The sequence below is a fragment of the Schistocerca serialis genome, chromosome 9 (assembly GCF_023864345.2).
Source record: "Schistocerca serialis cubense isolate TAMUIC-IGC-003099 chromosome 9, iqSchSeri2.2, whole genome shotgun sequence".
Classification (NCBI taxonomy): Eukaryota; Metazoa; Arthropoda; class Insecta; order Orthoptera; family Acrididae; genus Schistocerca; species Schistocerca serialis.
In genome coordinates, this window is record NC_064646.1 from 474111237 (window position 1) to 474139063 (window position 27827).

General features: G+C 41.7%; 1 long non-coding RNA gene across 1 annotated transcript; it reads left to right on the plus strand.

Moving 5' to 3' along the window:
• Positions 1 to 2045: 2045 nt before the first annotated feature.
• On the plus strand, positions 2046 to 25348 carry LOC126419048 (uncharacterized). The gene is made up of 3 exons (XR_007575929.1): positions 2046 to 2247; positions 2381 to 2705; positions 24506 to 25348. It is a non-coding gene; the product is annotated as an uncharacterized LOC126419048 (long non-coding RNA).
• The last annotated feature ends 2479 nt before the right edge of the window (positions 25349 to 27827 follow it).

Consider the following 27827-nt stretch of genomic DNA (forward strand, 5'->3'; position numbering starts at 1 on the left):
TGCTTGTTCAATATACAGATTGAATAACATCGAGGAGAGGCTACAACCCTGTCTTACTCCCTTCCCAACAACTGCTTCCCTTTCATGTCCCTCGACTCTTATAACTGCCATCTGGTTTCTGTACAAATTGTAAATAGCCTTTCGCTCCCTGTATTTTACCCCTGCCACCTTTAGAATTTGAAAGAGAGTATTCCAGTCAACATTGTCAAAAGCTTTCTAAGTCTACAAATGCTAGAAACGTAGGTTTAAACTAAAAGTCATGAAAACGCTAAATTTTATCAGAACTGGCATAGCCCCTGTAGAAATCTGATAAAATGGAGCCTATTAGAACCTGATTTCAATAAGTGTGACTGAGGAGAAATATAAAACATGGAACACCTTCCAACATGCCAAAATTGTCTTACACATTGCTCCCTAGATGACCCCTGACTAAGCAAGCCGGATGCTTTTGACTGAGCCAAAAAATTGACAGCTGCAGACATAAAAAAAAGTAAGGAGTGTGTAAGGCACATGCAGGCCCAGACAGACACAGATCTCAATTTAGTAATGGCGAAGAGTCAACTGAAGCTTAAGGGAAATGTCCAGAGAAGATTCAATTTGGAAGGAAGTGAGGTATTGTAGTGAGGAGGAATGATGAGGTACATTTTTAGTTTTCTAGGGCTATAGATAGTATATTAATTATTATATTAATCAGTATTGCAGAAGCAGTTCAGTTGAGGAGCAATAGACATTCCAAAAAAAGGGCAATCACAGAAACCGGACAGGCAAATATGAGCACAAGGGAGATATCTGGGAAGAAACCTTAAGTATCAAAAGAAATACTTCAGCTGGCCAATCAATGAATGAAGCACTTAAATATTTATTAAATGTAAGGTATACAATAATATTAGTCAACTAGGAATGAAATAAAAAAGAAGTATTGGGAAGCCAAGGCAAACTGGCTGCAAGTAAAGTGTGAAGAAATTGAAAAAGAAATGGATGATGTAAGGACTGATTAAGCACAGAGCTGGTTTCGGAATATTTTTCCAGTCTAGTAATGTATCATTTGGCACCCTCTGCCCCCTCCCTTTTCCTTGTACATGTCAGTTTTTGCTACTATATGTGAAATGTGCTGTATACAAATCTTGCACTTGGGTGCACCTGGTGCCCCTCTCAGCCTAGAGCCCTAAGCAGCCACTACTAATTGTGATATGTTCTGTTTATACAATGAGGTGGCAAAAGTTAAGGGATACCTCCTAATACTGTGTTGAACCTCGTAACACCTTGGTTCAGTTTACAGTTATAAAAGCTATAGAAAGAATAATTTAAAATTAAGAATAGAATTTTCAGAGGGGAAAATAGTGTAGAATCAGAGTATGGTAATTGCAGACCAAATTATAGTATATCAGGAAGTAGTTTAATGTCTAAGTACAGCTAAGCCACGGAAGCTCCACCACGGAGAAGGCAGTGATGTTAAACTCTTGTGATGAAAAAACCAATAAAAAGGCCTGATCATCATTATTGCTGCCTTTTTTCCTTGATTGTTTCGTTAAAGGGCGGGGAACCCATGTCAGTCAGCAAGACAATAATTAGATTGGACTTTATCGTGTTAAGATTCACGATAAACTGTTAGAATATTATGGAGATTAAAAGTGATGTAGTGTATGATCTCTGACTGTTGGTAGCAACAGAGTATTAAAGGGATGACTTTAGTGACAGATTGGAACTTTACGGACATATAGACGTCAGAAACTCAAATTATCTGCTGATACGAGTGAATTCAGAGGTACCGGTATTCAGATATTAATGTGTGGACTCTTGAAAGTGTCATGTGCCGTTAGTTGCGAATCTGGGCATAGAGCGCGTGCATATCCTCTTGGCTAGGAACCTTTTAAATAGGCCATCATCCATCACCATCTTAATCCTTGAATATAGAGTGAAAGTGAAATACAAGAGTGTTGTACTCATTTCATTTACCTAATACTAATCAGTGAAGGTTTTACGGAACCAAGCTATTCAGCAGTAAGTCAGCACCATCTAGTGGAAAGTGTAGGCATTAACTTTTTGTTTGGCTTTTTACATCGGTATGACTACAAGCAAGTTGTCAGTCAGGATGAAAGGACATTACCAGAGAGTGCATACTGGCAACACTCATTATCCTGTTGCAGAGGATGCATTACAACATGACAGTCATGACCTTGGTGCCTGTTTCACCACACGTGCCATCTGTATTCTTTCCCCAGTCACCAGTTTCTCAGAATTCTGCAGGTGGGAACTAGTGCTACAACGTGTCCTGTAGATCTTTTACCTATCCAATTGCATTATATTTTCAAGAATTGATTATCTTTCCTGATAATTAGTGAAAAGACAGCACTAATTTTATGGTTCTCACATTTCACAGACTGTGACCCTAATAATAAACTGAAGAAAAACAAAACAAATGGATGCGTTTCCTCAAACATTTTAGAAAATTTGTTTGCCAAGTCAGGATATTGTGCTGGTGAATTTCTAAAGAATTTAGAGGAAAAAATCCATCAAAATATGTTGTGTAGTGCTCAACAGAGGAAAAACAATGAAAGAAAGTGTCATTTTATATTCAACAGAAACTTTCAAAACGTACAAGATTAAAACAACATGCTGCACCTATGTAGACAACAATCCATGAGTGGAGAGCTGCTAGTATCTTATATTTTTATGAATTTTAAGTGGTACATTTCCACTATATGGTGAGTAGCAATCTATGCTTTTCATTACATAATAATTTAAACTGACAGAATACATTGCCATGATCAACACAATCAAAGTAAGTTATAGTATAATACATAAATGAAGATTACTTATTATTATGTTCTAGAAATTCAGAAACAGAGTAGAAGTGGCCAAGCAAGAACAGTCTCAACTTTACATTAAATGTATTTAATGATGGTATGTGTTATTTTAAGTAAGAAGGCAAATGGTATGCTCCTCTTTTGCATAAATTTATAGTTATTGTGTTTATGTGTAGGTTAAGGCTTCTGTCTAGAGTCATATGTGTGTAAATCATGGTTATGTTTGAGGATATTTGCTCTTTTGAGGACATCCCCTTTAGTAAAAATTTGTTTTTCATATATATACAAGGCAGAGGTAGTATTTTTAGGCTTTTAAAAAGGTCTCTACGGGGATCCCTGCATTTAGCTTTCTTTACCTCATTGCAATCTTTTTTATGAATTTTAATTTTTTAAATTGTGGAATTTTCCCAAAAAATTACTCTGTACATCAGTAGTGACTGTATACTACCATGGTACATTATTGGCACTGATGAGCAGTTTGTATTTTGAGTGAGAATCCTAACATCATAAATATGTGTATTCAGTTCTTTATTAAGATTGTTAAGGTGCATCTCCCTCTTCAAATCCTCCTGAACATGTGCAACTAAAAACTTTGTCTGATTTACATTTGAGATTTTTTTTCTTCAATGAAGAAAACAAGGTTCACAAGATGTATGATATAAAAGCTAACTCCCATAGTTTTTTCAGAATTTATGATGAGCCTATTGATCTGGAACCACTGTGCATAACCGATGTTGCAGTCTTCTCTGCTGTTTAATTAGAGTATTACTGTCATGTGTGAAGAGTACTGTGGTTCCATCATGTATTTCATCACCCAAGTCATTTACACACAGTGGAAACAGGACACACCCCAGAACTGACACTTATGGGACTCTGTACTTGATTTATTTTCCTCATTATTGCAGAAACTAGAATTTTTTGTGTTTCACTATCTTTGCATTTTATATCTGAAATATGTTGATGATTGTTGGGGTATGATGTATCCACTTTGAGATTGGCCTCTAATTCCAAAATTACTGTTACAAGTAACATCAAAGGCTTTACTAAGATCAAGAAATATACATGTTGCTTATCATCCCCTGCTGTTAGTATTTCATTCAAGAAGACAAAAATTGCTGACTGGGTTGACTTTCCAGCTCTTAACCCATGTTGTGAGTGATTTATCAGCCTTTTTTTGTTTAAGAAGGCTCTTAATCTTCTAAGTAAAGTCTTTCCCATAATTTTGCTAAGGCCTGTCAAAATAAACTGGCTATATTTAGTAATTTCATGTTTTGTACCCTTCTTACGTAGAGCCATTACTTTTGCAGTTTTTAATCTATTGGGAAATATATCACTCTCAAATGATGAATTTACTATGTCTGTTAGAGGTTCCTAAAAAACACTGCACTAGCTTTGATGATAGCATCTGGTAACTCATCAGCACCCACTGAATATTTATTAGGTAATCCCTTTATAATTTTGGACAGTTCCTTACATGGATAATGTATTTGCATGAATTTTTTAATTTGACTAGTCTCATTGTTTGGCTGTATGTCATAATGTGTATTTATCAAGTGGTGTGCTGTGTTTGAGAAATAATGGTTGAAAGCACTACCCACTTGTTTCAGGTCATTTAGTTCATTGTTATTCATAATAAGCTCTATATTACTGTGAGTAATTGACCTTATACCTTCATAATATGTTAGGTTGCTTTCATATTATTGTTGGAGTTACATTTTAATTTGTTATTGTCTAGATTTTCTGCTTTTGAAATAACTTGTATTAGTATTCATTTGTATCTCTTTGAGTAGGTAATAAAATCACACCTAGCATTTTACTTGGAATACTCCGACAATCGTCTCTTATTTTTTATGTGATATATCTTTGTGGCTTTTGTGTTCCACTTGTTTGTTTTTTGAATAGAGTTAATGTAATTGTTTTCTAGGGAACAGTTATTTTGTAAAAAAAATGCTAAAGGTAGTTAATAAAGACTATGCTCAGTATGAAACAAATTGTTCATACCATAACTACAATACTAGAGGTAAAGATGATCTACATGTTGAACTAAAAAATTTAACACTTGTACAGAAGGGAGTAAAGTATGCTGCTATAAAGACTTTTAATGCATTGCCTAATTATATTAAATGTACAATAGAAAATGAAACGCTGTTCAAAGGGATGTTAAAAAAATACCTGCTCGACCATCCACTGTACTCGTTAGATGAATTCTTTTCCAGAAGTAATGCCCTCCCTTAATAATAGATGTATTTAGTCTCTTAGTTATTAGATGGATGATACAATATTATGTTAATGTTATAGTGTTAATGTTATAGTTATAATGTTATATTGAGAATTGCTATACTAGTTTAATGACAGCTTGTAATATCTATATCATTGAATTATATTACTATTCAGTAGCATTAATTGTATTTGTACAATTGTATTGACATGTTCCACATCCAGGCGAATCACTCGCATGTACGGATCTATGGAATACGCATACCAAATAAATAAATAAATAAAAGTAAATGAACTTATATTTTTTAATGGTATCATTACAGTTGTATACAGCATTCCAATTTTCAATGTTTAAGAGAAAACAAAAGTAATTTATATACTGAAATTTGTTACAGTGCATTTTATTACATGTTGTTTTGAGTTTCCTGTTACATTCATTGTAAGACTTTGAGCACAGTGATCAGTAAAACCCATGTTTACCGTTTGTGTCTTAAGGCCACATCTGCATATATTTATCAAAATCTGGTCAATAATAGAGGCAGAAGTTGTGGTTTTTCAAATTGTTTCAGTGACAGTTGAACTTGTACAAAATATCTGTAGTAAATTTATAATATCATCTCTGAATTTACTAGATTTTGAGAAATCACTATTGAAGTTACCAAATGTAATTATATTTTTCTCAGGAGAATAATTTCTTCCAAAAATTCTTCCATGTCATTATATATCACTTTTTTGTCTCTATCTTCTAACCTGTACATGCAAATAATAATTGTTTCTTACCCTGATAATTCAAATATATAGGTTTTTTTGTCTTCCTCTATGGCCACCGGCCGGGGTGGCCGAGTAGTTCTAGGCGCTACAATCTGGATCCGCGCGACCGCTATGGTCGCAGGTTCGAACCCTGCCTCGGGTATGGATGTGTGTGATGTCCTTAGGTTAGTTAGGTTTAAGTAGTTCTAAGTTCTAGTGGACTGAAAACCTCAGAAGTTAAGTCCCATAGTGCTCAGAGCCATTTTTTGAACCTCTATGGGCAGATTATGGTATTTAGGTACAGTGTTTGATTCAATATTTCCTTTAATATACACACAGGTACCCCCATGACTTGATATTTTCCTACAAAACATGTTTGCAAAGTTGAACTGAGGGAGGTATGCCAGCTCTAACATATCTTGTTCAAGCCATTATTCGGCAAAGCATAGGGCAGAAATATTTTTCAGGCTATACAATATGATTGCTTACTTTGCAATCTTCCACAGCAGCTATTGAAATCATTTTTATTTGTTTGTCTGACTTAAGCTTACTAGAACAAATTGATTAGAATTTTACACCACTCTACATTTATTTACAACGCATCTTAAGTGGCCATTCTGTAAATATGGGTATACATGTTTTTACATTTTTAAACAATCAAAATTCCAAGCTTAAATACCAGCAATATTAGGAAAATGATTGCTACTCACTGTAAAGATGAGATGCAGACAGACACAGCTGAAAGATAGTCACACATTGTAGCTTTTGGCCAAAGCCTTTTTCAACAAAGAGAACACACATACATACACAAGCAAGCACATCTCATGCACACATGACCACTATGACCAGAATGCAATCACACATGGGGCAGGGAAGGGAGAGGGATAGCGGAGTATGGTTGGAGGAAGAGAAGAGTGCTTCCTGGTGGGATGTACAGGGGCTAGATGATGGCCTGATGAGACTGCCAGGCACAGTGACAGGAGATGTGGTGTGGGAGAGAAAAACGGCAGCAGAAAAGGAGAGGAGCAGGAGAGGGAAAGGATTGGCAGGTGATTTGGCAGAGAGCGCCACAAAGAGGATGGAGGACTGAGAAGAGGGAAGAGGTGATAGGACAAAGTAATTGGAAACTGTTGGGTGGAGAGTGTGAGACCAGGATACTATTGGAGGCAGAGAATGTTTTGTAAGAAAAAAGTAAAAAAAAAAAAAAACAGTTTTGGATGAGAAGATCCAGATGTCCCAGGTTGTGAAGCAGTCATTAAAATCAAGCATGTTATATTCAGGCGCATGTCAGGGTTGTCAACTTTGGTCTTTGCAGCAGTTGGGCGGTGGGCGTTCATCCTGGTTCACAGCTGGTTGGTAGTCATATCAGTATTTAAAGCTGTGGAATGGGCACAGCAGAGCTAGAATACGACATTGCTGCTTTCACATGTGGCCTGGCCTTCAATGGAGTAAGATAAGCCTGTGACAGGACTGGAATAGGAAGTGCTGCAGGTGGATTCGACAGGTCTTGCATCTGGGTCTTCCACCGGGATATGTTTCCTGTGGAAAGGGGTTGGGATTGGGACTGGCATAGTGATGGACTACAATGTTGTGTAGGTTGGGCAGGTGATGGAACATTACTTAGGAGAGATGTGGAGGATCTTGGGTAGGATGTCCCTCTTTTTAGGGCTGTTGTTGTTGTTGTGGTCTTCAGTCCTGAGACTGGTTTGATGCAGCTCTCCATGCTACCCTATCCTGTGCAAGCTTCTTCATCTCCCAGTACTTACTGCAACCCACATCCTTCTGAATCTGCTTAGTGTATTCATCTCTTGGTCTCCCTCTGTGCTTTTCACCCTCCACCCTGCCCTCCAATGCTAAATTTGTGATCTCTTGATGCCTCAGAACATGTCCTACTAACCGGTCCCTTCTTTTTGTCAAGTTGTGCCACAAACTCCTCTTCTCCCCAATTATATTCAATACTTCCTCATTCATTATGTGATCTACCCATCTAATCTTCAGCATTCTTCTGTAGCACCACATTTCGAAAGCTTCTACTCTCTTCTTGTCCAAACTATTTATCGTCCATGTTTCACTTCCATACATGGCTACACTCCATACAAATACTTTCAGAAACTACTCCTGACACTTAAATCAATACTCGATGTTAACAAATTTCTCTTCTTGAGAAACACTTTCCTCATCATTGCCAGTCTACATTTTATATCTTTTCTACTTTGACCATCATCAGTTATTTTGCTCCCCAAATAGCAAAACTCCTTTACTACTTTAAGTGTCTCATTTCCTAATCCAGTTCCCTCAGTGTCACCTGACTTAATTCAACTACATTCTATTATCCTTGTTTTGCTTTTGTTGATGTTCATCCCATATCCTCCTTTCAAGACACTGTCCACTCAGTTCAATTGCTCTTCCAAGTCCTTTGCTGTCTCTTTTCATGGCATAATGATAGATAATAAAACCTCTGACATTTCTGGTTGCTTTAAACTGAAAATAGTGTTCCTTTATAAAGTTGGCATGCATTTTTCTTATGATGTTTCTGCTTCTTTTTGGCAACCCTCACAACCTACATGAAAAACAAATGAACAAACATAAATGTCGTAATACTGTGCTGAATGTGAGTACACACAACAACTGTTCTGTTTCCAAAAGTGAAGTGAAGCGTAAATAACACCAATGCAACATAAGAGAAAGTGCAACAAAGCAAAAGTGGCTAAGTGGAAATATGTAATGAAGTTTCTTTTGACATCATCCTCTGCTAACAAAGATGGAAGAAACAGTGGCTTACAGAACATGTGAACAAGAGGCAGAATCAGCAGAAGTAAACTGCACTTCAATTTAATAAAGAAATGCTGTTTTCAATCTAAAATAACAAAAAATGTACAAACATGTTTATCCATAATGACCATGAACACACTTTGTGAATAAAATTGAAATGAATCTGATGTAAAATTCTTTTGAATTAGTTGCAGTAGCAGTAATCTTAACACAGAAAAACCAATAACAATAATAATAATAATGATCAGTCAAATTATTTAACATTATTGCTATTTCAGTAAATTTATTGGGCAGTGACTGAACAGTCCACTGGAGCAATTTAAAATTAGGCACAGGGAATATACATATCATTTATTGCTTGACCACTTACCTCCCTTTTTACACTAGTGTCTCTCGTGGAAAAAAATTCTCATATGTGGAATTCTTCATATTTGCATTTTGGGTTTTTGTTTCACTGGATGTAGGATTTTGCCTTTCTTCTGTTGAGATGTTTTCAATTTCTGCTTTATTACAGTCCATTTTCACCCATATATCCATTAATGACTGCTTTGTTGCTGTATTTGTTAGTTCAAAATTCACTTCAGTAGTTGTGAGGCTGTTTGTTTGTTTTTGCTTGTTTCTGCTTAAATACTGGTCCATAATTGTCTGTCAGTTATTATTTGGTGCTTCCACTTCAAGACAATCACTTTGTAACTGATGTACCTGGGTTAATAGTAAAGTTTGGCAGTGAAGTGTTTCATTTTCATGTAAAGAACTACCTTTCAGAAATGGTGTGGCAGAAAATTACAGTTTACACCAAGGTGGCAGTGTTACTTCTTAGGAGCCTGAGAATGGTTTTGTTTGGTAGATTTTAGTAAAAAAGGAATTATAACCTCTCCCTCCCCCCCCCCCCCCCATCCCAGTTCTTACATAGTTGTTTTACAATATTTTAGATCAGTTTCACAATATGTATGTGTATGGAACAACATTATTAAAGTCATCTCATTGGTGTTCTGTTGTCTCCTAGTTGTATCTTCAACATCTACCTTCCCAATGAATTTACTGCCACAGTAAGGCTACATGTTGTCCGGAAGACAACCATAAAGAAAGGGTGGTTCCTCCAAGACTTGCAAATATATCCAGCCAACTGGTAATGATCCACAGCATGAATCACACCATATTTATGTTGCAAAAGTGGAGGAGTGTTGTCGCTGCTAGCCACAGAGACATGTTGTTGTTAAGCAAAATGTGGCTGATGCACCAAAGAGGGACCTGTAGAGGGTACTAAATTGAATTATGTGCTATTCCATACCGGGTTGTCATATTGATGTTGAGTCAGGTCTTTTATCATTGAAAGGAAATGAGTTCAAAGAGCTGGTAATACGTCTGAGAGTAGCATATCTTGTTTGAGTCAGTGTGATAAGATTGACTGGTCATGATCTACCTCTGAACAATTTTCTGTACTATGACATATATATATTTGAGTCAGTATAAGCTGTAAGGAAACCACAAGCAGCCATCATCTTTTCCTTATTTATTATTTATTGGCAGTTTTAATGTGAACTGCCTCATATTCTGAGGGTGTGCCATTTTCAGTGTATTAAAGTACAAGGGCAAATAAAACATAAATGGGATTTTATTAAAAAAAATGGTTTATTGAAAAACAAAAGGCTGTTACAATTTATTTATTCACACAGTTTCCCTCTTTGATACGTTTGTCTTGTTTTTTGTACTAATATGTATCCCCCATCTTCTTCAACAGCTCACAGCATTGATTGTGGATTGCTCATTCAAGGAAGTCAATGAACAAAATGCCTTACTAGTAAAAAAAAAAAAAATGTATGAAAGAATGTTGCCAACTGAGATCAAGTCTTTGCTTGCAGTAGGACTTCTTCCCCTTTCCTCTGCTACTCCTTACTGGCTTGTTTGGATTCAGGAGTGTAGTGGTGGACTCTTGTATTAATGCATCATGATATGACTCAAAAAGTCATCACCTTCTTTCACAAATCTTCCTCTAAACCTCTGACAGACCTCCAAATGTCTCAACTTCTGTTTTTTTGGTCAAGAGACAAGGGACCCATCTGGAACCAGGGTTGCCACAAGTTCTAGAAATCAGCAAATATCAGGGAATTTCAAACAGCTTGGGGAAATCAGGGAAACATCAGGGAAATTTGAAAAAAAAAATGGAAAAATCTCATTTTTGTTCCAGTAGATGAAATGGTTTGTTTACTGAGGTGTCATGCATCATTGCCAGCCGGGTGCAGCTGCGTATGCATACTGCTTCCTTATTCCCTCATTCTTACTGCTTCTTCCCTCCCTACCATTCCCCTCACCTTTCAGTCAGTGGTTTCACCACTTCTTGCTGCTAGCCTAAGAGCTGCAAATGAGAGTCCAGGATGTGTGAGGAGCAGTTTCTTTGGATCTGATCCTCAGAAACAGTTGATGCAGCAGCTGGAGACAGCAATCGTGTGCATAAGTTGTGTTTTAGTGATTATGTGAAACTGTGTGTGCTCTCAGGTTTGTTTGATTCAAGTGAGGTTATCCAGGAAATGATGGAAAACCTTGAATTATCAGAAGCTTGAAAGTAAACATCAAGTATCCTGAAAAAGTCTGCTTACAAAGTTTCAAGAACATATATTAAGTAAGGAATGTAGGAATACACACAGACTCTAATAGACCAAGAGTTTGGTGCATGTTGGAACAAATGATGCCTGTAATTTAGGCTTTGAGGTTGTATTTGGATCTTTTCAGCAACTAGCAGGGAGGGTTGTGAATACCGGTCTTGCTCACAGAGTTTCAATTAAACTCACAATCTGCAGCATTGTCCTTGTCCTGCACTAGTTACACTATTTGTGAATAGCACTAAATTACAAGAGGGCATCTCATGTCACTATGACCATCTTTATGCCCATTTGCCCTATAGAAAATATTGAAATAGTTCTCCAGGACATAGCGTCCATAAGTGTGAGTGTGTAAAAATCATATACACTTGAATGAAATTTCATAGTCTCCCCTGGTTCTTAATTGAGTGGAAAGCATTAACCAGAGATTACAATGGCTCTGTGACAAACTAGGCTGTGGTTTCCTAGACTTGCACCATAGGGTTGAGAGTTGTATAGTCCCCCAAATAGGTCAAGTGTGCACAACACATCAGATGCAGCTACACAAGTAGCTGGCTGTGTGTGGATTGCACACAAAGATTTTTCAAATTAGGCAACTCTCCAGCCAATCCAGATAATGATAGCAATGGAAAATCCATAAGTATCAGTATAAGATCCAAAGAAAGGCCTCCTGCAGATGAACGTATCAAAATCCTAGAGGTTAACTGCTGAAGCAATCAAAACAAAGTGCATGAGTTCAAAGCACATCTAAAAAAACACTTAATGTCACATAATACTAGGTACAGAAAGCTGGTGCAGTTAACAGCAGTGATATCTTTGTGAAAATTAAAGCATATACAAAAAGGGTAGGGAAATGGGAATTGGATGTGATGTATTTGTCACAGTAGACAAGAAACTCAAATACAATGAGACAGAAATTGAAGATGCATGTAAGACTGTTTGGGCAAAGCTCAGTATCAAGGATAGGCAAAATATTATAATAGGTTCCTTCTATCGACCACCAAAATCTCCTCCTGATGTAACTGAAGACTTCAGAGAAAACCTCAGTTCACTTGTACATAAGTTCCCTAATCATGCTGTAATCTCTGGAGGAGACTTTAATCATTTAACAATCAACTGGGACAACTATTTTTGTTAGTGATGGGCATGACAAGACCACATTTGAAACATTACTGAATGCATTCTCTGAACCTAGCTAGAACAGTAGTTCAAAACCCCACTAATAATGGAAACATATTAGATCTAATGGCAATAAACAAACCTGACCTGTTTGTGGAGGTCAACATTGAAACTGCTATCAATGACAATGAGGCAGTTATAGTAACAATGAATATCGAAACAGAAATGGTTACTAAAACAAGCAAAAAGATTTGTGTGTTCAGCAAACTAGACAGAGAAATAATAGCATCATACCTCAATGAGGAACTCAAAACTTTTAGCTCAGGACAGGAGTGTGTAAAGGAATGATGACTCAATTTTAAAAGAATAGTTGACTATGCACTGGGTTGATATATTCCCCGTAGGACAGTTCATAATGGAAGAGATCCTCCATGGTATATAGTTGAGCCATGGTAAAAATTGCTGTTTTGAAGGCGCAGTGCAGCATGTAGAGTGAACCAGTCGCCCTCCGTTTGTGGCGGTGGCGCCGTTGTGGCAATCACAGCTTTGGTGTCTCCCTCTGGTGGGAAATGGGAAAGGTTGCCTGTTCACGTGCATTTAAGGGGTGCTATGTGCTCACCAGTCGGTCAGTCTGGGGTCAGTCTGGGTGAGTCTGGAGCCAGTCTGGGGTCAGTCTCTCGTCCCCAGCTTGCTAGTCTGTCTCTCGTCTGAATTTGTGGCGCAGTGAGAGAACTCAACAAGTGGTCACCCGGTTGGGGGCTTAGTTCCTGCATCTCAGTCTGCATGTTAGGCCGCCAGTCTGCTCGAGTTTGCTCAGGCAACATTCATTGGCGGTTGGATCGATTGATCGGTTGGTCGGTCGCGCACTGAGACAAGATGAATTGTCCGCCTTGAGCATCGGCGCATGTGAGGTCGCCACATGAGTCCAGTGGGCCACACTGTATAGCAAGGGGTAGTGGATTCGCGGCCAACACAAGAGCAACAGGAGTCAACCCACGACATCGGTCTGGTTGGTGCGAGCTACGACGCTGTGAGACGGGAGATAGGCACACCTTCCTGCGTCCATTGAAGCAGCTGGCAGCGGATGGTTCGGGAGAGCGTTTTGGGGATGCTGTGCCAGGTCTTCACCAGAAATTGTAGTTTATTAGAAGTTAAGTAATTGGTGATATGTTGTTTCATATACTTGTTAAATTCTACTTGTTTTCTTGGTGAGATCACCAGCCGCTTTGTTTTGAGGTCGTCCCACCATCCTTCTCTGTTTGACCACCCATGGGAAAGTGGTTGTTTATGAATTGGGTGGTCCGTTTTTCCCTTGTGGAGTAGGGGCGGGTGAGAGCAACCTGTGGTTCGGGTTGTTCGGTAATCGCTCTATCAATCTACCGTACGTTAGTAGCTGCCTCTGTCATGTTTATCGGATTTGGTGTGTTAACGAATTTATTGCTTGGAGTGTAAGGGCCTAATTCCTGAAATATGTTTTTATCGTGCCTATCATCTTGAGAAGTGGTATATGTGTACTATAGAGCATGTTTGTCAACCTAGTATAATTTTATGTAAGATTGCGTTTCATGGGATTTTATTTATATGGTCATTTTAGTATATAAAGTTGCCTCCCTTCCACCGTAAGACTTTTCTTAGAAGTTAAAATCAAGTTGCACTGTTGAGGGCAAGTTAATCTTTTAATTTGTACCATTTCCATCCCTCCTATGGGGTGCATAGTTTGTGTGCTTGTGTGAATTGTTAAAACTTTTATTTTAAGATAATCTGGTGTGTTGCAGATTTGCAACAGTGTAGTCTTTCAGAGGTTGTTGTGAATGGTTGTGACTACGGCTGTGTCAAAAGGTAGCGGCAAGGTTCTCAGCCCGAAAGCTCATACACTCAAAAATTTGTTTCTTTCTGCCTCTGAATAAACTGTAACTTTATATTTAGAGGGTGATTTCTGCTTATAATTTTAAATCTGTTTCTTAAAAAAGAAAGGCTTTTAGGAATAAAATTCCCATTTGTTAAAAGAAATTTCATTTCGATTTCATCAGTTACTCCCTGGCAACTACTTCCATGCTCATGTAGTGTGATTAAATGTGTTAATGTTCTTGATGAATCGCTAGTAAATAAAATAAATTATTAAGACTATTCTTTGAACATTAAATCCACGGCTCAATAGTCACTGTAAAGAACCTTCTAAAGAAACAGAGACTACTGTACAATAAGTATAAAAGAAAGCATAGGGCTATAGATAGAGAAATTCTGAATGCACTACATTTGGCAGTCTAGAAAGGAATGCGCAATTCCGTCAATGACTACTATAGCACAATATTGTCAAATGGTCTTTCACAAAACACAAAGAAATTCTGATCATTTCTGAAGACTGTTAGTGGCACCAAAGTTAGTGTCCAGTCCCTAGTGAATAAGAGAGGAATTGCAATTGAGACTAGTGAAGCAAAAGCAGAAATACGTAACTCTGTTTTCAGATGTTCCTTTACAAAGGAAAATAAAGGAATAATTCCACAAATTAATTGTTATACCACTGAGAAGATGAGTGAAATAGAGACCAGTGTCAGTGGCATTGAGACACAGCTGAGATTGTTAGCACTGAACAAAGCCCCAGGGCCTAAAGGATTCTATACCCAGTTTGCAGCTGGTTAGCCCCTCTATTGCCTGTAACCTATGTTGCCTTTAATCTATCATAGATTCCTCAAACAATAAATTTTGGCCAGTAGCTAGAAGAAAGTACAGGTCACACTCATCTACAAGAAGTATAGCAGAAATGACCCACAAAAGTATGTGGTGTACCTTCACTCATTATGCACACGATTTCAGAGTTTGCGCATCTGTGCAGTTCACAGGCTGCTTGTAGAGGCCACCAGGTTTGGCCCCCTGGCCCACTCTGGTGAAAGCCGCCAATGAAACAGTATTATTTAAGCAATCAAAAACAATTGCTTGGCCTACTCTGTAACCTGTATTACTGTTGTCCAGTCAACATGTTCAGTGTTACACACAACCTGTACGTCATTTTATTTCATGTGTTTCTCTATAAAGTACTATGTTCCATAAATCATGTTTGTTTTTCCTATAGCAAACTTGTGATGAGGGAGGTTTATGTTTTCTCTGCATGTTAGTGTCAGCACTAAGTCACCTGACAAACATCTTGATGGAAGAAATACTCCAATGTATAATTTCCCAGCAGCAAGCCTTCGTGGAGCAACAGCAGGCTCTCACCAAAACTCTCAATCAAGTGGCATCTTCATGTTCATGGCAGATTACTCTCCCATCAGTGCAACTGTTGCCCTTTCTGGCATATGCTGAATCAGTTGAAGAGTGGAACTCCTATGACACATGGTTGCACCATTTCCAGGTGGGCAACACAAGCCTGTGTAGGGCTTTCTTTCTTGACTGGCTTTCAAAGCACATTTCTCAATTGTTGTGCCAACTTGCACCTCTGCAAGAACCAGCCAGCTTATCATTTGATGGAATGTGCAGGCTTCTCTCAACCTATTACTGCAACAGCATGAATGTCATTATGACACATTTAGAATTTTACTGTTGTCAGAAATGCCCAAACCAGTTTTACAAAGCCTGGCCTGCAGAATTACATGGTTTGAACCATCTTTGTAAATCTGCCACTGGCACCCATGCACCCATAATGAATCTGAGGCTGATCACGTGGTGCATGGTGTTATCATTCATCTGGCCCCCAGACAGAGAAGCATGTGAAAAAACACTTCAGTTTGAGAAACCATAGCACAGCTCTTTGAAGTGTCATGGGCTGCAGGCGATTAGATTGGTGCATGGGGGAAGGTATCGGAAATTGTGCAACCAGCCCCTGCTAGGTCTGCTGAAGTGTTCAGGATGATAGGGAAGCCGTTGCAACAGTATAACATTGCATGGGCCAGTGTTGATTATGGCCACCACAGGAATAGGCTGCATGACAACAGCGATCACCTGGGCCGCCCCCCCCCCCTCCCCTCCCCTCTCCTCCTTCTGTCTTGTCTGTACTGCTTCATCCGACATGGGCATGCTCTGTGGTTGGTTGGTTGATTGGGGTTGAAGGGGCCAAACAACAAGGTCATCAGTCCCTTGTTTCAAATGTGGTCCATTCAGACAGTTCAACATCTCAGAAAAGTCAGAATGATCAAAGGGAAAAGACTAAAAAATGTAAAAGTGCAGTCATGTCGTCAATGGTAAAAACAAAGTGAGAGAAGTCAGCAAGACAGCAACCCCAAGGCTATGCTAGAGGCAGGAAATATCCCACCTCTGATGCAGTAGAGGCAAGACCACCTGCTATTTAAAAGTGTTCAACTGCTTGAAGGTAGAAGTGTGTATTGGAAAAGGAGACTAACCAATGCTAAAAAAACAGAGTAAAAGGGAAAGAACAGAGGATCTTGGCCAGGGAGGGGAGTTGGGAATCTCCAAACATAGGTTACAATGGGAGACACCCCAACCCTCACTGCCCTGCCCCAACACCAGAGTAAGATTAAAAACCTTAAGTTAAGGGCCTGGGAAATTGCCATCAATTCTGCAGTAAACACCCAACATGTAGGTGGCAGAAGATGATTTTCCATGCCAATGGAGGACGTGAAGGCATATCCCACACAATCAGCAGATTTAGAGCCATTGGTGTAAAAAACAGCAGCATCCCAAAACTCCCATAAAATTCGGCAGAAAAAACAATGGAACACCATTGGGGGAATGGAATCTTTTGGACCTCGATGGAGATCCATCTGAAATCTGGGCCAAGGAACTAACCAAGGGGGGTTATTGAGGAGGGAGCTTGGGAGACAGGACAAAGAAGGATGCTGAAAATCACAGCGAAGAGATGCAAGGCGGAGCCCATCCGGTAAACCCGCCTGAGGGTGGGAATCAGGTGGGTGATGTCCATGGTCTGGGAACAGGATAGAACAGGAAGGATGAGTGGGAGAGGAACGGACAGTGATTGCATAAGAAACCAGAAGCTAGGACTGCTGAACAGAAAGGGGGTGGATCCTAGCTTCAACCAGGAGGATATCAACAGGCCTAGTAGGGAAGGCACCAGTGGCCAAACGGATACCACAATGGTGGACTGGATCCAGGAGGTGCAGTGTGGAAGGTGCAGCTGAGCCATAAACTTGATAACCATAGTCTGACCAAGACAGCACTAAAGCCTGATATAGGTGGAGAAGGATGGAGTGGTCCGCACCCCAAGAGGTGTGGGAAAGGAAGCGAAGGACAATGAGTTTACGGAAACAACCTACATTCAGAAGTCTGATATAGGGCAGCCAAGTGAGCTTGCTGTCAAAAAGAAGACCCAGGAAACGAAACTGTGGGACCACAGGTAATTGTTGTGCATCGAGATAGAGCTCCAGATCGGTATGGATCATAGTACGGCAACAGAAGTGGACCACCCGCAATTTTAAAGGAGAGAATTGAAAACTGTGTGAGAGGGTTCATGCAGAGGCACTCCATATAGCTCCCTGGTGCTGCCACTCTGCAGAAGCCATTGAAGAGGAACTAACCCAAATGCAGAAATCATCCACATACAGAGCAGGGGTGCCCAAAGTACCTATGGAGACCACAAGTCCATAGATAGCAATGAGGAAAAGAATGACACTCAATACGGAACACTGTGGGATGCCATTCTCCTGGGTCTGTGGATAACTGAAAACAGTACCAACCCAAACCCTGAATGACTGATGGAACAGGAACTGGTGGATAAAAATCGGGAGTGGGCCCCGAAGACCCCACTCATGAAGTGTAAGTAAGATGTGACAGTGCCAAGCCGTGTCATAGGCCTTGCGAAGGTCGAAAAATACTGCAACCAAATGGCAGCGCTGGGAAAAAGCCTGCTGAACTGTGGATTCCAAGCAAAGTAAATGATAGATCGGAGACCGTCCCTCTCAGAAGCCACATTGGTAAGGGGACAATATTTCCCGAGATTCGAGGACCCAATTGAGCTGACGGGCTACCATCCATTCAAGTAACTTACAAACAACATTTGTTAGACTAATTGGCCGATAGCTTTTGACAAACAGGGGGTTCTTACCACGCTTAAGGACAGGAAACATGATGCTTTCTCTCCACTGAGAAGGGAAGACAACCTGGAGCCAAATATGGTTAAATGCGTGGAGAAGATGTTGCTGTTGTAGAGCACTGAGATGTTGAAGCAGTTGGTTATGAACGAAGTCTGGGCCAGGGGCCATATCGTGAGGAGAAGAAAGTGTGGAAAGAAGTTCTCATTCAGTAAAAGATTTGTTGTAAGATTCTGACTGACAAGGGGTAAAACATAAGGTGGAAGCCTCGGTCCGCTGTTTCTGGTGAACGAAAGCAGCCGGATAGGGGACTGATGCTGATGCTGTTGCAAAATGCGTCACAAGGTGTTCCACGAGAATCAATGGGTCCATGCAAAGGCCATCCTGGAGGTGAAGGCCAAGGAGGGTAAACTGGCGATAGCAACCTTGGAGAGAGTGAATTGTAGCCCATACCCGTGACATAGGGACAGTAGAATGGAGGGAAGAAACAAAGATTTCCCAACACATCCATTTGCTCTGTTTGATTAAGTAATGGGCTTTAGCGCAAAGGTGTTTAAAGGTAATAAGGTTGGCAATGGATGGGTGTCTCTTAAGGTGCTGCAAAGCTTGATGGCAATCACGGATGGCAATGGCAATGGCTGTTCTCCACCATGGGACTTGCCAGCAGCGAAATGGTCCAGATGAGCACGGTACAGCAAGGCTAGCAGCGTGAACAACCGCATCTGACACATCACGTAGGACGTCATCAATACAACCCGACAAAAAGGGAGAAAAAACGACCTGTGTAGTATACAGAGGCTAATCGGCGTGTTGGAAAGACCAATGAGGTAACCTGTCCATTGGGGAGCGGGAAGGGAGGGAGAGAATCAATGGGAAATGGTCACTATCGCAAAGGTCGTCATGTGGTGACCAGTGTAATGAAGGGAGGAGGGAGGGAGAAGAAAGAGAAAGATCAATGGCAGAAAAGGTACCATGACCGGCACTGAAATGAGTAGAGGAGCCATCATTAAGAAGGCACAAGTCATGGTCTGTAATAAACTGCCCTAAGAGAAGACCTCGTGAAGATGGAAATGCACTGCCCCACAAGGGATGATGAGCATTAAAATCCCCAAGAAGAAGGAAGGGAGGGGGAAGTTGCTGAAGAAGGGCAGTTAATGCAGTAGGTGTAAGAGTCCTGTCAGGACGGAGATAAAGATTGCAAACTGTGACCTCAGAGTCCAGGTGCAGCCTAACAGCAACCACTTCCAATGTAGTTTGAAGAGGAATTCATGTGCTAGCAATGTCCATATAGACCAACGTACAAACGCCACCAGAGGCCCGCAGGGGGCTGACCTGATTTCAACAGAAAACACAGAACCCATGGAGGATCGGTGAGTGATCATCAGTAAAATGAGATTCCTGTAGAACCACACAAGCTGCAGAGTAAAACGAAATAAGGGATTTCAACTCTGGAAGGTGACTGTAATATCCATTACAATTCCATTGCATAACCACAGAACAATGATTCAAATGGTGGTTGAACAGGCTAAAGCCTGTCATACTGCCGGTCACCACCTGTCACCGACAAGGAGGGTGCGATGTCCATGAACAACAGGTCAGAATCAGGTTGAGAAGGTGGGGCTGGGACCCCTGGCGACACCAGAGGCTCCTTGTCCTGGGACTTATGTTTCTTCTTCTTTTCTGTTTGAGGAGGGCTGTGCGGCATAAAGGAGACAGCTGCAGCAAGATCGGGAACAGAAAGAGATTGGGTGACCTGGGGGCCCACAGACTGTGGTTCTCACGGTCGTCGCATGGCAACAGACCATTGGCCTGCAAGGTGCCAGGAAGGGTATCCCGGGAGGAGAGCACTTGACTGGCAGACGCTGAAGAAGTGGGACACTTCTCCGGCTGGGGAGAGAGAGTGGCGCCCAGAGGGGAGGGTGTGGGAGCCACAGGGGAGGGCCGGAGAAGAGGGGTTCAGGACTGGGGTAAGGGTGGGGGAGGAAAGGGCGAATATGTAACTAAAGCATAACTAGATGTCATGGTCACAGGGTGAAGACGTGCATATTTCTTACGAGCCTCAGTGTGGGTTAAACGATCAAGGGACTTTTACTCCTGTATCTTCTTTTCCTTCTTATAAACTGGGCAATCTGGTGAATGTGGAGAATGATTGCCAGGACAATTAACACACACAGGAGGGGGAATACAGGAACTCCCCTCATGGAGTGGACATCCTTAGTCACCACAGAGAGGACCCTGTGAACTGTGGGAAGACATATGTCCAAAAAGCAATCACTTAAAACACATCATAGGTGGTGGGATATATTGTTTCATGTCACATCGATAAACCATAATGTTTACTTTCTCAGGGAGGATATCCCATTCAAAGGCCAGGATAAAGGCACCAGTATCAATGCAATTGTCCTTCGGTCACTTCTGAACAAAGTGAACACCCCGCCGTCCGAGATTGTCCCGAAGTTCCTCATCAGTTTGAAAGATGAGGTCCCTGTGAAAAATCACACCTCGAACCATATTTAGAGACTGGTGGGGGGTAATGGACACAGGAATTGTGCCAAGATGGTTACAGGCACGAAGGGCCACAGACTGTGCAGCTGAAGCAGTTTTGATCAACAACGAACCCGACCGCATCTTGCTCAGAGAGTCCACTTCTCCAAACTTGTCTTCAATGTGTTCCACAAAAAATAAAGGTTTGGTATTGCTGAAAGTATCCCCATCAGTCCTGGTGCAAACCAGATAGCCGGGGAAATGTTTCGCCCCTAGCCGACGAGCATGACCCTCCCCCCAGGGGGTAGCCACGGAAGGGAAGGCCGAAGGAGCAGGAGAAGCAGCATGAAAAGAATCAGTTCCATGCAGAGAGATGGCCGCAGAAGAATGGCCAGAGTTCTGGACCTGTATGCGTTTCATTCACATAGCATCTGCCCTCATACCACCCACTCCGATCAGGGGCTCTCCCCACGGGCGCCACCCAGCCACAGCAAGGACCGTCTGGTACGGCGGCCGTTGCCGGAAGTTCCGATGCTCCAGGATGACAAGAAACCAGTCCTAGGCTTACATGAGGAGGTCACAGCTCAGGTATCAGAAGTGTGATCCCTGTGTGTTCAGGGGGCTCAACCAAAAGGTTATATAGTGACCCCACCAAACGGTGCTGGCCTCCGTGCTGGCTATGCACACTAGTATCAGACAATGACGTGAAAGAAAAGGTGGAATGACTTGGAGGGTACACATCAGAGACATTAGGTAAGGTGCTCTTCTACAAATGGCTCACACTACGGAATATAAATTTAGTAATGGAGGTCAAACCCCAGACGGGGACCAAGGAATGCCAAAAGCAGGAGGTGATTATGCTACAGAACCAAATTGCAAAGCCAACTGAACCAGGAGGCTAACTTAAACAAGGACACCAAGAGAGGGAGAGGAGGGGGCAAAGGCGAAGCAGCAAGGAGAGGAAAGGAGGGAAGCGCAAGGAAATGCAGCCCTGCAAAGAAGGAAGGCTGCAGTAGCTCGGGGCCCCATGCTCGCCACGCTCCTACTCATGAAAAGACCGTGAGCCCCCTGGGGGGGGCGGGGGGGGGGGGGCGCTTTGTGCCCTAAGTGTTGGGCTGTTTGAAAAAAGTGTGGAAAGAAAGGCCGCATTGCATCAGTGTGTAACAGTAGCACTGATAGTCATAAACTGTGTCTCTACAATGACTGTCTCGCCGAACAAATTCCTTATTGACTTGTCTGTATTTAATAAACTGCTAAAAGTGGCAAGTGGATAGAGAAGCTGCAGTGACCTTAGTAAATGCACAAATGTACATGGAGTTGGGGTGCCCTATCCTCACACAGGTTTCAGGGAAGTTGGTTAGCTACAATAAAAAACAGATTCCAATCTTAGGTCAGTTTTCCACTCCTGTCTCTTACAAAGCTATTGTTTGCCCTCGCATCTTCCTTGCTGTGGATCATTCCCATACCACAGACCTGTTCAGGTTAGATTCATTTAACACTTTCAGTTCTCCATTGCTGACAAGGTAAATTTAGTGTTAGATTGAGTTCCACATCAGCAGCTTGAGTCCCTCTGCTCTGGGTTTTCATCTCTGTTTTCCCCTGGTCTCAGTTGTGCTACCAGTTTCCGGGCTCACATTGCCATGAAAGAGTCTGCCTTCCCTTGTCTTTTTCAAGCATTTTAGGTGCCTGCCTCATTGTCAAGGCTGAATTAGACCATTTGACATTGCTTGATATCATTCAGCCTGTTTCTTCCAGGGAATGGGCTACACGACTGGTCATCATTAAGAAGCCAATGGGTAAGCTTCCTCCCTGCCAGTGTCATGATTAATGTACAGTCCTAGAGACCTTCTCTTTACCCTGCCCTGAAAAATTGCTCACAAATTATGAGGTAGCCAATATTTTTCTAAGATTTCTTTATCAGAAGTGTACTTCCAGCTCTTCTTGGATGAGGCCACTATACGCCTTCTAATTGTCAATACACCTTTTGGCCTACACGAGTACCAACACTTGCCTTTTGGCATTGCCAGCATGCCCATAATTTTTCAGCATTTTTACAACAGCTGACAGCTTCTGTGCCCTGCAGCATAAATTACCTTGAAGATGATATTGTTCTGGGTTCTTCCACTGAAGACCACCTTAGTTATCTCTGATAGTTTTTTTCCAGTCTGCTGCTCTCAATTGCAATCTTATCAAATCTCAATTTTTTCAGCTGTCGATTAAGTACCTCAGTTGTGAAGTTTCTTTCACAGAGGTCAAGCTGTTGTGTCACCATGTTCACACAATTGTGGCTTTGCTGTGGCTGACCTCTGTTAAGGAACAGCAGGCATTTCTATGTTTTTACTGGTTGCATCAACTGCTGTTCAGCCCCTGCATGTGCTTTTGTGTAAAAGTGTGCCTTTTCCTGGTCCCCAGCTTGTGACTGAGTGTTTGCTTCGCTTGAATCTAAGCTTCAATCTACCTCATGTCCGGCCACTTTTTTGCCAAGTTAGCATGTTGTGTTGGCTACAGATACCTCTCAGCACAGTCTTGGCTTAGTGTTGGCACACAAATACACGGATGTGTCTGAACACCTACTGCTTATGCTTGTAAGACTTTAACTCCCACTCAGCAGTGGTATTCTCAGACTGAAAAGGAGGCTTTAGCGATGGTGATTGCCCTCAAGAAATTTCATGTCTTCTTGTATGGTTCCAGTTTCCATTTAATTATGGATCACAAACCATGCTCGCTCCTGTTAACCCTTTGGCTTCCATGCCTAACAAGGCAGCATGTTGTTTGCAGCTATGGGCTCTCTTCCTCTCCTGTTATCATTATCAGGTCCATTACTGGCCACCTGCGCAACACACCAATGCAGATGCCTTATCTTGCTGTCTGATTGGAGCAGATTGAAACTTGATCAGGATGAGTTGCATTGTTTCTATTTAGATACTGAGGACCAGAATGAGGTCGACAGTTTTCCCATCACTAGTGCAATGATAGCATTGGCCATCATCGTGGATCCTGTACATAGTAAGGTCTTCTCTTTTGTGCAGCACTGTCAGTCAGAAAAACTCCTGGGCCGTGCCTCAGATCCCTAACATAATTATTTCTCTCTCCAGCACCACCTTTCTGTGTTTGATGGGGCTCTTTTGTTAGCTATGGATGACACTGCTCCCCAGATTGTGATTCACACTTCCTTATGCCATAATGTACTGTTGATTCTGCATTTTGGTCATTAGGGGACCTCTCACACCAAAGCTGGCCTGCCGATAAGTGTATTGGCCAGGCATAGAGGGGGATATTATATGGCTTTTGCCATTTTGACCCCCTGTGTTCAGCAACAGACAGCCCCATAGGCATCTTTTCCTCCATAGCCGACACCGCAGCACTTGTGGGAGCATCTACATGTCAATTTTCTGTGCCCTTCCTAAATTAGTATTGGCTCATACTAGTGGACACCTGTTCCAAATTTCCCTAGATGGCATGTTGTCCATCCATGTCTGCTGCGACCATTGTTTCAGCCATAAGATTTTTGCAGTTGAAGGATTTCTGTATACTGTGGTTACCGATTACAGGCTGCAGTTTGTTTCTCAAGAATTTGCACCTTTTTGTCAGGCTAGTGGTGTTCACCATCTCACAGCTCTCCTGTTTCACCCCCAGTCTAATGTTGAGGCTGAATGCATGGTTTGAATATTTAAAACTCAGATTTGGAAGTATGTTTCTGGCAGGTCACTTGAAGCTGCTGTGGACCATTTTTTGAGTTTTCACTATTTCATTCCAGTGGGGGACAAGAGCCCAGCAGAACTGCTACATGGGACACCAACTGTGGACTCTCCTCCACATGCTGCATCTGCCACTGCATCCATCAGTGTCACCGGCTCCACAACGGTTCCAGCTGGGTGCATCAGTCTGGGCTTGTGGTTTCAGCCTCTGACTGAACTGGGTTCCTGCCATCATCGAGCATCACCAGGAACAGCACCTGTATGTTGTCCACACTTCTGACAGGTGGATATCCCATCAGTTCAACGAGCTGTGACCGTACAGCTGTTCTTGATGGACCACCGCCTTCTCTTCCCTGCAGCCTATTCCTGTGTCATAGACAGTCTGGTTCACCCTGAAAGTGTCTGGCAGCTCGCTCTCAGGGGTTCGTGCCCCTGCCTCATTCCTTGACTGTTGCCGCTGGGCAGGGCTGCTCTGGTTTGTTTCTGCCACTGCACCTGCCATCACAGCTACCGCCACCTCTGTTGCTGAGTCATGTATGGCGGTTGTCTCTGACACCCCTGCTGACACATCCATCACTGACCCCTGACTTCAACAAAGACTTCGTTATGGAAATGCCATCCCCAGTCCTGCTCAACGGCCTCTCACAAGAAGGGGGACAATGTGCCAATCTGTCCCCTCACAACTAATGCCCCTACTTGCTGGTGACTGCCTGCCACATGCTGCAGCAGCCACCATTGTCAGTGATGAAATGGATGTCAGTGCCATCATTGACATTTTCTGTGACTCATAATCTCAGTGCCTTTGAGATCAGTGCTTATTTTCCATGGTACCAGTCTTTTTTAGTGCCTTGTGCTTTTTTCTGTACCACGCATTTTTTCTGTACCATGTGTTTCTTTATGTACCATGCATTTTTTTCTGTATGTGTTATTTTTCTGTGCCTAGTCTTTTATGTATGTGGCTTTCCCACCAGTGCTATATAAACCTGTACTTTATTTTATCCTACATTTTGCTCCATAAAGTACTATGTTCCATAAATTGTGTTTGTTATTGCCATAGCAAAATTGTCCCATATCCTTGAAATCCATTTGTAGTAGATTCATGAAACATATTCTGTGCTCAAACAAGATGAGGTATCTCAAACAGAATGACCTCCTCCTTGTCAACTGGCATGGATTTTGATAACATAGGTTATGTGAAAGCCAACTTGCAGTTTTCTCACATGACATCCTGAAAGCCATGTATCAAGGCAGTCAGGTATATGTTTTTTTTTTTTTTTATTTCTGAAAAGCATTTGACTCAGTACCACATTTAGGTTTATTATCAAAAGTATGATAATTTGAGGTATCAGACAAAATATGTGACTGGATTGAGGATTTCTTGGTAGGGAGGATACAGCATGTTATCTTTGATGGTGAGTAATTGACAGATGTAAATTAAGTTTGGATGTACCCAGGGAAGTGTATTGAGTCCCTTGCTGTTCATGTTGTATATTAATGATGTTGTAGACAATATTCACAGTAAGCTCAGATGTTCTGCAGATGATGCATTATCTGTAATGAAATAGTCTGAACGAAACTACAAATATTCAGTCACTCTCCATACACCACAAGCATGTCACTTTTTGCATGTTTTGTTGGCACATTAGCAAAGGTTTTTTTCTGAAGCAACCAGAACTCAGTTAACGGTTAGTGCTGTAATATAAAGTGGGTCCACACGTGCAACTAATGTGGCACCACAACCTGTGGCTTTCTGTAGTGGCATCATGAGTTATCATTCGCACAGGACACCACAAATTGTATGTAACTGCACAGCTTTCAATATGGCATTAATTGAAATCATATGGGTGGGTATGAATGTTAAGTGTAGGTTATGGCATTAGAGCTGTGACATGATTTAAATGCAATGAAGATGAAACCCAAGTGTTAGATCCATAAATACAGAGTCCATCAAAAAAATTTATACACCCTTTGCCAGTCTCCATCAAGATATCGATATTGTCATTTGATTTGAGTTACAAGTGTTTTGTAGTATTGTCTTTGGCTCAACAGATGTTAGTACATTCATTTCGGTATTGAGAAAACACTATGGCTGGAGCAAGCTTGACTTTTGAGCAACGAGAATGTATTGTGAAGTGGTTTTTCAAGTTTGATAATGCATTGAAGTGCAATGTCAGTTGTGGCAGGAGTTTGAAACAGAACTGCCAGAGCATCGCAGATATTCATCGGCGCTTGGAGGATGTCTATGGTGAGGTGACAGTGAACAAAAGGACAGTTTGGACGAGACTTCTGTTGTCATGACAACACGGTTGTGCAAACCTGTCCGATCTCAAACAATCGGCCGCACACGGCTGTGACTCCTGAAACGCTGGAACGTGCGGACACTCTCATTCGAAGAGACAGAATAAGCACGATCAAACACTTCACTGCACAACTGGATGCATCTGTTGGTAGTGCTGACACATGCGCCCACAAAACAAAACAGAATGGTGGACAAAAAAACCAGATGAGTACAAAACACAAAAACACGGAGCCGTTCACAGGTGTAGTAAAAGAAAAAAAAATGTTCAGCACTCGTACACGAACACTGACGACTGAAATGATACACGTGAATGATGGAGGGTCAGCAGTGAAAGACTGAAGCACTAACACGACGGCACACACAAAGAAACGATGGCGATGATCTCTGGCACGCTAATGTTCACTTGACGTGGATGAGTCTGGGGACCTGCAAAAAGGGGAAACGGCGGGGGAGGAGGGAGAGGGGAGGGTGTAAATGCCAGTAGTTGAGGATATGGGAGGGGGAGGAAAGAAGGTACGGGGGAGGGGTAGGGGAAGCTCGGGGGGAGGAGGGGGGGGGGAGGAAGGAAGGAGGGAGGGAGAGAAGGGAGAGAGGGTGCCCTAAGGAAAAAACACAGGGTGTGGAAGGGGAGGATCAAAGTTGGTGGGAGGGGTAGATGGAAAGGATTAGGGCATCATCAGGGAGGGGGAATTGGTGGAAGCCACCTCTGAGAAATTATTTTTTGTTTCCTTTATTGTATTTCAATTCCTCATCAGGGCGGGCTGGCTGCAGCACTGCTCTTCAGCCAAAAGACACAGAACAAACAATAGAAGACATTTAAAGATAACAGAGGAGAAAACATGGTGAACATAGAGACAAAAAAGGGGGAACATCATGGAAGACAATAGACAAAAAATAGAGAAAAACCATAAAAAAGTAGCACACACAAAAAACCACACACTGGGACAGTTAAAAGAAACAAGACACAGTATTACTGGAGCATAAAAGTTTCGATCGATGGCGTAGCACATAACAAACACTGACAGTAACACTAAGTACATGGCCAGCACACAATTAAATTCACACCTCGACACACAGGAGAA